Here is an 8998-nt window from a genome sequence, read left to right as displayed (position 1 = left end):
ATGTAATTGATGAATGTTTCTCATGATTAGGCTACCCACAGCTCCTAGTACAGAGAACAAGGGTGTTTAAGTTGTATTTACCGATCCTTACACCAAGCAAGCTTGTCTTGTATGTCCAGTACAAGTACAATTGTGGGTCATTCTGCAATGAAAATGGACAAGTTCCAAAAATAAACTGAGCTCTGTCCTACAAACTTACTACAAGATTAGACTTATACTGTCTTTAGTTAAAGATCTTCTTTTTACATTAAAATACTGCCAATACATACCTTTTTGCCTGATCTGTATACCACGGGCATGTGATAAACTGCAGGGTCTGACTGAGTGCTGAGTGTTCAGGTAGAAGGAGATTTCCACTACAGCCTGTGTCCTCATGCTGTTATGGGGGGCGGATCATCCATCAATCAAGATGTAACATCCCACCCACTGTGTTCTTTTTTTTAGTTAATGACCATGGATGAGGAGGGAGGGACTGGGCTCTGATTTAAGATTTGTAAACACACCCAAATGTCATCAAGGATTTGTAAGTTCTAAGCAAAGACTGCATGAGCTATACTGGTGACCAGGCATGGACACCTAAGTACTAACTACCATTCAATCTTGTGTTGCCTGTCTATGAATGGAGGATGGGCGGATGATTTAAAGGGTCTGACCACTCCATTCAAAAATCATGTTTCATTCATAGAAGCTGTATAACTGGCTCCTATGAGCGGAACAGCTCGCCAGAAAGGGTGGGAACAATTAGGCACTCTTGATGAAATTCTGCCACAGTTCTATTAAACCCCAGAGTATTATGGCAGTGGGTGGGAGGAGCATGGATAGAGGACGATTTAACCTTAACAGAAGAGGCATTATCACAAGGGACACATCTTACTGATAGTAAGTTATGTCCTTACATAAATACATAGTGGCTGGATATGCAGCTCCACAAACATTACCAGCTGAACTATTACATGGCAGACATGTGTGCACTAAACTACATATTGCAGAAATGCAACTCCCACAAAGTCCAGTGCCTCTGAAATCATCAATTGTAAAGATTGTTAAAGATCAATAAGATAAAAGTAAAGCAGAAGTACACTGTTAGCCTGGATCTCTAATTGGAGTTAAAGGGGATGTAAAGGCAGGAAGTTTTTTTATCTAATGCATTCTATGCATTAAGCCAAAAAGCTTTCTGTGTGCAGCAGCCCCCCTAACACTTACCTGAGGTCCCTCTCTGTGCAGCGATGTCCATGAGTGTCTTTTCTTTTCAATTTCTTTATTTATTTATTTTTTCCCTTTCCATTTTTCTCTTTCCTCATATAAGCAAGAATAGAATTTTACATAAACAATCTAAGAGTCATACATCGAATTTCCATATTCGTACATAATAAACAGAAAGAGCATAACAATTCATTCTATTCCCTTAGCCTCTTAGGGTCCTTTCACACGGGGCGGATCAGTTCTGATCCGCCCCGTGGATGTCCGTTTGCTCAGCGGGGATCACTCTGCCGATCCCCGCTGAGCAGGGAGATGACAGGTCTGTCTCCGCACACTGTGCAGGGACGGACCTGTCACAGCGCCGCTCTCCCCTATGGGAGATCGGATGACGACGGACCGCAGTGCCCGTCGTCATCCGATCCGATCCGCAGACGGATGGAAAAATAGCTTTTTCCTCCGTCACACTTTTTTTCGGATCGGAGCGGGTCGGATGTCAGCGGACATGTCACCGCTGACATCCGACGCTCCATAGAGCTCTATGGAGCACCCGTTCAGGTCCGCCTGAAAAACTGACAGGCGGGCCTGAACGGGACGTTAGTGTGAAAGGGGCCTTACTCCCTTTATAGTATAGTATATAAGTCCAAAGAGAGAGCAGGCTAGGTTAATGGTAATATATAGGGACAACATCATAGAAACTTCTCTCTCAGTCCCACATACCCTATATCTGGTCCTGGGTTGTTACTGTTCCCAGTCAGGCCATAGTTGTGTTGTTATCCTCTTATTTCTCGTCTTCCCCCCTTTTATTTTCACCCCTATTCCTCTCCCCCCTCCCCTCCCCCCGGAGAGAAAAAAAAAAAAAAAAGAACTTTTAAAGAAAATAATTTTACTTCCTCCCTTTCCTCTCTCCCCCCTCCCCCCCCCTCCCAACCAAAGAGAGAGAGAGGGGGGGGGGAGAGGGGGAGTTCTCATCTCCTTCCCCTGTATCTCCCCCTCATCCCCCCTAAATCGCATCAATCTGTCTCCTTCCCTCCCCCGAGGAGATATAGAGGTTCCATGGTGTCCATATTTCCAAGTAAGTTTTCCTTCTTTTCCTATCTGTCCATATTAGGTCTTCCATCCTGTTCACCTCCTCAACTTTCTTCAACCACATGCTCACACTGGGGGGTTGTGTTTGTTTCCACCTAAGTGTTATACATGACTTGGCTGTATTTACCAAGTGACACAGGATGGAATTCCCACCTATACTTCCTGTGGTCTCTGACAAGTTCAGGAGGAATACTGCTGGGTCCTCCCGTATTTCTTCTTCACTGAATTTTTGAGTAATCTCTCGTACATCCTTCCAGTATTTCTTAATTTTTGTACATGACCAAAATATATGTAGAAAATTTCCCACTTCTTTCTGGCACCTCCAGCACTTATTTGATATGTGAGGGAAATATTTTTGAAGTTTTTCTGGTGTTCTATACCACTGTGCGATAATTTTATAATTAGTTTCCTGTAATTTTGTGCATGTTGCTGTTTTAAAAATTGATTGTATCATATTTTTCTTCTGTTCCTCAGAAAAAGTCCTTTCTAGGTCTATTTCCCACTTCCGAAAGAAGGGTAACTGAAAATTTTCTACAGGTTTAATCAATAACGCGTACATTTTCGAAATTACATGCGTAATTGGTTCCTTTTCCGTACAGAGTTTCTCAAATGGCATATAGCCTCGGTCTAATAACTCTGGTGCTATCTCTGTTCTTAGAAAATGTCCTAATTGTGCCGCCTGCCAGAAATCGAATTGAAAGGGACCTTTTCTATCTATCATCTCCTGCATTGTTGGCCATTTACCTTTTTTCACGAAATGCGAGGCTTGATATATTCCTTTTTTAATCAGCTTGTCGAAAGGTCCTTTCTGTATGCCTGGTATAAATCGGGGGTTACCCAATATAGGGACTAGAGGGGAGTTCTGTGTCGATATCTTATTCTTAGCTAAGAGCTGGTAACATATCTGTAATGTGGGTCCTATTGTAGGGTGTAGCTTCGTATCTAATGTCAGATTTCTGTAGCACCAAGGTGCTCTATGTAGTAGCTCCCTACATTGTGCTTGCTCTAATTTTACCCATATTTTCTGATCTCCATGTCGACACCAGTCTAGCAATCTACCTAGATGTATTGCCTGGTAATATTTATATACATCTGGTGTTGCTAGTCCCCCTTATTGCTTCGGTAATGTTAATAATGTCCTCCGTATCCTTGGTTGTTTATCTGCCCAGATAAATTTCATAAATAATGTTTGTATAGTTCTAAAAAATTTCCTTGGTATTAAAATTGGGATTGCCTGGAGGAGGTACAGGAGTTTTGGCAAAATATTCATCTTGATTATATTATTTCTTCCAAACCAGGAATGTATTCCCCTGTGCCATCTCTCCAGGCATCCTCGTACCATCTTCAATACTGGTGCGAAATTTAATTCATATATCTTATTGAAGTCTGTTGCGATCGTTATTCCCAAGTATTTCAGGCCATAGTCCGTCCAATTAAATTTGTAATTTAATTTTTATTAATCTCGTCATTTTCTCTGGGACTGCTATCATTAAGGCTTCTGACTTGGAGCAGTTTATTTTAAAGTGGGATAGTGTACTGTATGTCTCAATTTCCTTACATAGATTTGGGAGCGAAATTGTCGGATTCGTCACTGTAAAAAGCATATCATCTGCATATGCTGCCACTTTATTATGAGTTTCTCCTATGGTTATTCCTTGGATATCCCTGTTGAGCCTTACTCTACATAGCAGTGGTTCAAGGGTCAACGCAAATAACAAAGGGGACAATGGACATCCCTGTCTGGTCCCATTTGTTATTGGGAAAGATGAAGATACCACTCCGTTTACTCTTACTTGAGCTGTAGGTTTTCCATACAAGCTTGTTATCCAGCCTATCATTTTCCCCCCTAGCTTTATATGTCGGAGTACCGAGAACATGAACCCCCACCCCACCCGATCAAAAGCCTTTTCTGCATCTGTTCCCAGAAATATACAGGGGGTCTTGGTGGAGTTGACTGTATGTATTAGGTTTAAGGCCTTAATAGTATTGTCCCTTGATTCTCTTGTTGGGACAAATCCCACTTGGTCTTGATGAATCAAGGAGGGCAAATACTTTTGTATCCTCAAGGCTAGTAATTTGCTGAATATTTTCAGATCCGCGTTCAGTAAAGATATTGGCCTATAGCTTCCACATTGTTTCGGGTCTTTACCTTCTTTCTGTATCACTGTAATTGTAGCTTTAAGTGTGTCTGAGTGGAAAGTCGATATGTCTCCTATTTCATTGAACAGTTTAACCATATATGGGCATAATTCCGGCATAAGCGTCTTATAATATTGGGCTGATAGTCCGTCTGGGCCAGGTGCTTTCCCACTTTTTATCTGTTTTATCGTGTTTTGTACCTCTTCTAGTGTGATTGGGGATTCCATCTCCTCCCGTGCAGTACTTGTCAGAGTCGGCATTTCACTTGAGCTTATGTATTCATTTATCTTAGCTTGATCTAATGCCCTCAAGTTCAGATTATACAGTGAGGAGTAGAAATCGCCAAACACACCAGCAATCTGTTCTGGCACCCGTTCTTCCTCCCCACCTTTTTTTCTAATTATAGGTATGTATGTCTTGGATTGTATTTCCCGTAATGCTCTCGCTAGTTGTTTTCCGCATTTATTGCCGGATTCATAGCTACACTTACGTCCTATCTGAATTGCCATTTTAGCTCTGTACTGTAGCAGATCTGTAACTTGCCTACGTGTACTTATTAATTCTTGTTCAACTTCTAAGTCCTGGGCATGTTTATGTTGGGCTTCTAGATGTTGCATTTTTACTAATAGCTCTGTTAACTTAGTTTCTCTTTCCTTCTTAATCCTTGCTCCATGCTTAATCAGTACTCCTCTGATTACTGCCTTGTGCGTTTCCCAGATTGTTCCCGAGGAACTTTCTGGGCCTTCATTCTCCTGAAAGAAGAATTTTATCTCCTTTCTGACGTCCTCCAGGACTAAAGGATCCTGAAGGAGGCTCTCATTAAGTTTCCACATCCTAGGGGTTAGGTGTTTTTTCTCCGTTAAGTTATATTTTAGAAAAATTGGAGCATGATCTGACCAGGTAATTAGACCAATAGTGGCTTCCTTAACTGAGGATAGTTGTTTATGCGGAATAAAAAATATATCTATCCGTGAGTACACTCTATGTGGAATAGAGAAAAAAGAGTAATCTCTTTCCTTGGGGTGTAATAATCGCCATATATCTACCAGTTTTGTTTCTATTATTGCCTGGGCTATCCTCTTTCTTATTTTAGGTGTCACTGACGATGTCCCCGATGAGGTGTCTTCAATGGGGATTAATGGGATATTAAGGTCTCCCCCCATAATCAACTGTCCTTCTTCGAATTCCATAAGTTTATCTAGTATCTCTTTAACAAAAAAGTCTTGTTGTATATTGGGGGCATAATATGTTGCTAATGTAACTCCTACCCCTCCTATAGTCCCCTTTACAAACAGATACCTTCCCTTTGCATCTATCATGGAATCCCTATGATTCCATGCTACTGTTTTTGATATCATGATGGTGACTCCCTTAGTTTTGGAAATCAGATTAAATACATGGTAAACCGTTGGATACCCCGTAGACCTCAGCAGAGAGAGATTATTTTCTCTGAAATGTGTTTCTTGGATATACGCTACATCTATCTTCAGTCTCTTTAAATCATGGAATAACATTCGTCTTTTTTCCGGAACGTTCAGTCCCTTTACGTTCAGGGACATTATTTTTAAAGTTTCCATATCTCCTCGGGAAGAGAGGCAGAGGCAAAAAAAGGAAAAAAAAAAAAAAGGGGGGAGAACCCCCACTAAACCTACTCCCTCCCACCCCCCTCCCTCCCGTCCAATCTACTACTCCCTCCCTCCCTCCCCCACTACCAATCCCTGGGTTGGCCGTTCAGCAACGGTCTCCCCACGGATCTCAAAAGCTCTACTGCTTTTAACCACTCAATTTCCGGACCCTCCGGATTATGGGTGTTTACCTAATGGGGTTTTGTGGTTGTGCCTGGCTGCTCCCGGTCGAGCTTCCCCCGTGCCCTCCGCCAGTCTTTTATAATATCTCGTTTTCTACTGTCACCTGTTACTTCTCTGAACACATTGTGTCTACCCCAACATGGCTCTTGCGAAGGAAGGGGGATATCAAAAAAAAAAAAAAGGAGAAAGAAACCATAAGAGAGACAAAGTTAAATATGTCCGTCCATTTCCATCTACGTATATACTTCTATATATATCCACCTATACCCTTGCATATACATATATGAACACACACATCCACAGCTGATCCTGTGTTTACAAATGCGACATGTACCCATCTCTATGTTAATCCAAAACTTAAGCCTCCCCTGTATATATAGTTTATATTAATCCCCCCCCCTCTTTCCCACTCTCCATGTCTCCTCTCCACCTCCTTCTTCCTTCCTCCAAGAGCCACATTGTGTATTGACCTTATTTAAAAAAAAAAACAGTACTTTAATCCAATAATGCAACAATACAATACAATACCCTACATTCCTCATCCCAAAGAAATAAAAAGAGGGGGAGGGGAGGGGAGGTGAGGGGAAGAGAAGGAGAGAAGAAGGAGAGAAGAAGGGGGGGGGGGACAGAGCCGGAGGTCACATCTCATAAAGTTATTTTATTCATCCTTAGATTCGGGTAGGGGGGTCTGGTCCCAATCCGTAAGCCTTCCGTTTCCCCCAGGTCCCTAGCTATGTGCTTTATTTTATTAGTGGTGATAGTAATAGTTGATAATATTAGTGATTAGTGATTAGTGATTAGTGATTAACCATATTTATTAATTATCCTCCAAAAAAAAAGAAAACCAACAGTTTCTTGTGTTCTAATTCTATATACTCTCCCCCACCTACTCATTGTCCCTCATTGTCCCACCCTCTCATCCCTCGCAAGTCTAAACCATCCCATGTGCCACCGTCATACCCATATGTATTTACTGCATTTACTAACCCTCCCCCTCCATTACTCCCTCCCACCCCCTAAAGAGAAAAAAAAAAAACATAAAGAAAAATATTATATATTATATTTAATGCCCCCCCCCCTCCTCCCAACACTTTAAAAAAAAAAAAAAAGAAAAAAACCACTGCAACCCCTATCATCTCGTTTTCCCCCTCTTTATCCCTAGTGAAATATAATACTTTCCTAAGTGGCCACCTCTCCTTCCTAGGAACCTAGGTCATGTAAATCCCCCCCAGGAACCTGAACCCCCCCCCCCTCCCTTTATTATAATTATATAATCTTATTTGTGTATTTATCTTAGACTCTCCACCTGTATCTCTCCCCCACCCCGCCCCCCCCCCCTCCCAAGCCCCCCCACCCACCTGCTACCCCCACCTCATCCCTCATTATCTCCATTCCTCCTAATCCAATCAAAACAACAAAAAAAAAAAGAATTGAGAGCATATCTCTCTCCTCCCATACTTCTTAAATCATCATGGTGGGGAGCGATTAGACAAATTGGAAGCCTGTGGGATGAGTAAAAAAAAGAAAAAAAAAAAAAAGAAGTGGAAAAAAAGAAGCAGAGAAGGGGGAAAACCCCAGTAGGCGCACAAAAAAAAAGAAACAAAAAGGGAAGAAAAAGACAAATTCAGAGATATAAATTAATTTGGCTTAATTTCTAACACGAGTCTCATTGTACTGTAATATGTCTTTCTCATCCTTCCCACTCCCTCTCCTTCCCTCCTGTACTTTCTGGTTTTTTTCTCTGTAGCTGAGAGAGTGGGAGTCTCCAGTTCGGCACCATAAACGGCTCAACACCTATAAAGGCGAATAACTTTGAAAGATCACTGTACAGTCTCAATGTGCATGTAGATGTTCCTTTTCTTATTACCACAGCAAGAGGGTATTTCCATCTGTATGTATGTCCCTCCCGTTGTACACAGTCCAAGACAGTACTCAACTGTGCTCTGCGCTGTAATGTGGCCCGCGATAGGTCAGGTAAGAGCTTCACTACTGATCCCTCTATCTCAATATTGCCAGCCACCCATGCCTTCCTCAGCAGAGTCTCCTTATGCGCATATCTATGGAGGCGACAAATTATATCCCTGGGCCTTTGCGGGTCTGCTGATTTAGGTCCTAGCGCCCTGTGTACTCTGTCCAAGTCCATGTTGGGCGGGACATTACCCTCTAAGATCATATGAAAAATGCTCATTACCTTCTCCTGCAAGTCCTCCTGCTCAGCGACTTCTGGGACGCCTCGGAGCCTCAAGTTGCAGCGACGACTACGATCTTCAAGCTCCTCGATCTGAAGTTGCATCTCCACCAGCGTCTCACCCTGCTCTCTGCTCTCCCTCTCCACTCTCTCCATTTTTCCTTCAAACGAGGATACTCTTACCTCCCCCGCTATCAGGTGGTCGGAAATGAGCTGGATCTCAGTGTGTACTTGCTGGATCTCAGCACGGTGTGTCTCCTCCACTCTCTTAATGAGAGCCTCTATATCGGCTTTCGTTGGTAGAGCCTGGATTAGACTCTTCAGATCCTCCGCTTCCGATCGTATACGACGAGGGGTAGCTTCCTCGTTTTCCTCTTTGCCATTCCCGACCTCGGTTGAGCTTTTCATCTCCCCCTATTCCTCCGCGTGCTCACCTCCGCTTCCGATTGTTTAATACGAGGGGTAGCTCCTTCGTTTTCCTCTCTGCCGTTCCCAGCCTCGATTGAACTTTCCGTCTCCCCCCTATTCGTCCGCGCGCTCACCACCTCGCAGGGCTTGGCTATGTCCGTAGTCTCCG

Source organism: Lithobates pipiens, unplaced genomic scaffold (genome assembly GCF_037356315.1).
Source record: "Lithobates pipiens isolate NorthernLeopardFrog02 unplaced genomic scaffold, aLitPip1_a1.2 Scaffold_18, whole genome shotgun sequence".
Taxonomy (NCBI): domain Eukaryota; kingdom Metazoa; phylum Chordata; class Amphibia; order Anura; family Ranidae; genus Lithobates; species Lithobates pipiens.
The sequence above is the reverse complement of the archived record's forward strand: the minus strand, read 5'-3'. Positions refer to the sequence as shown.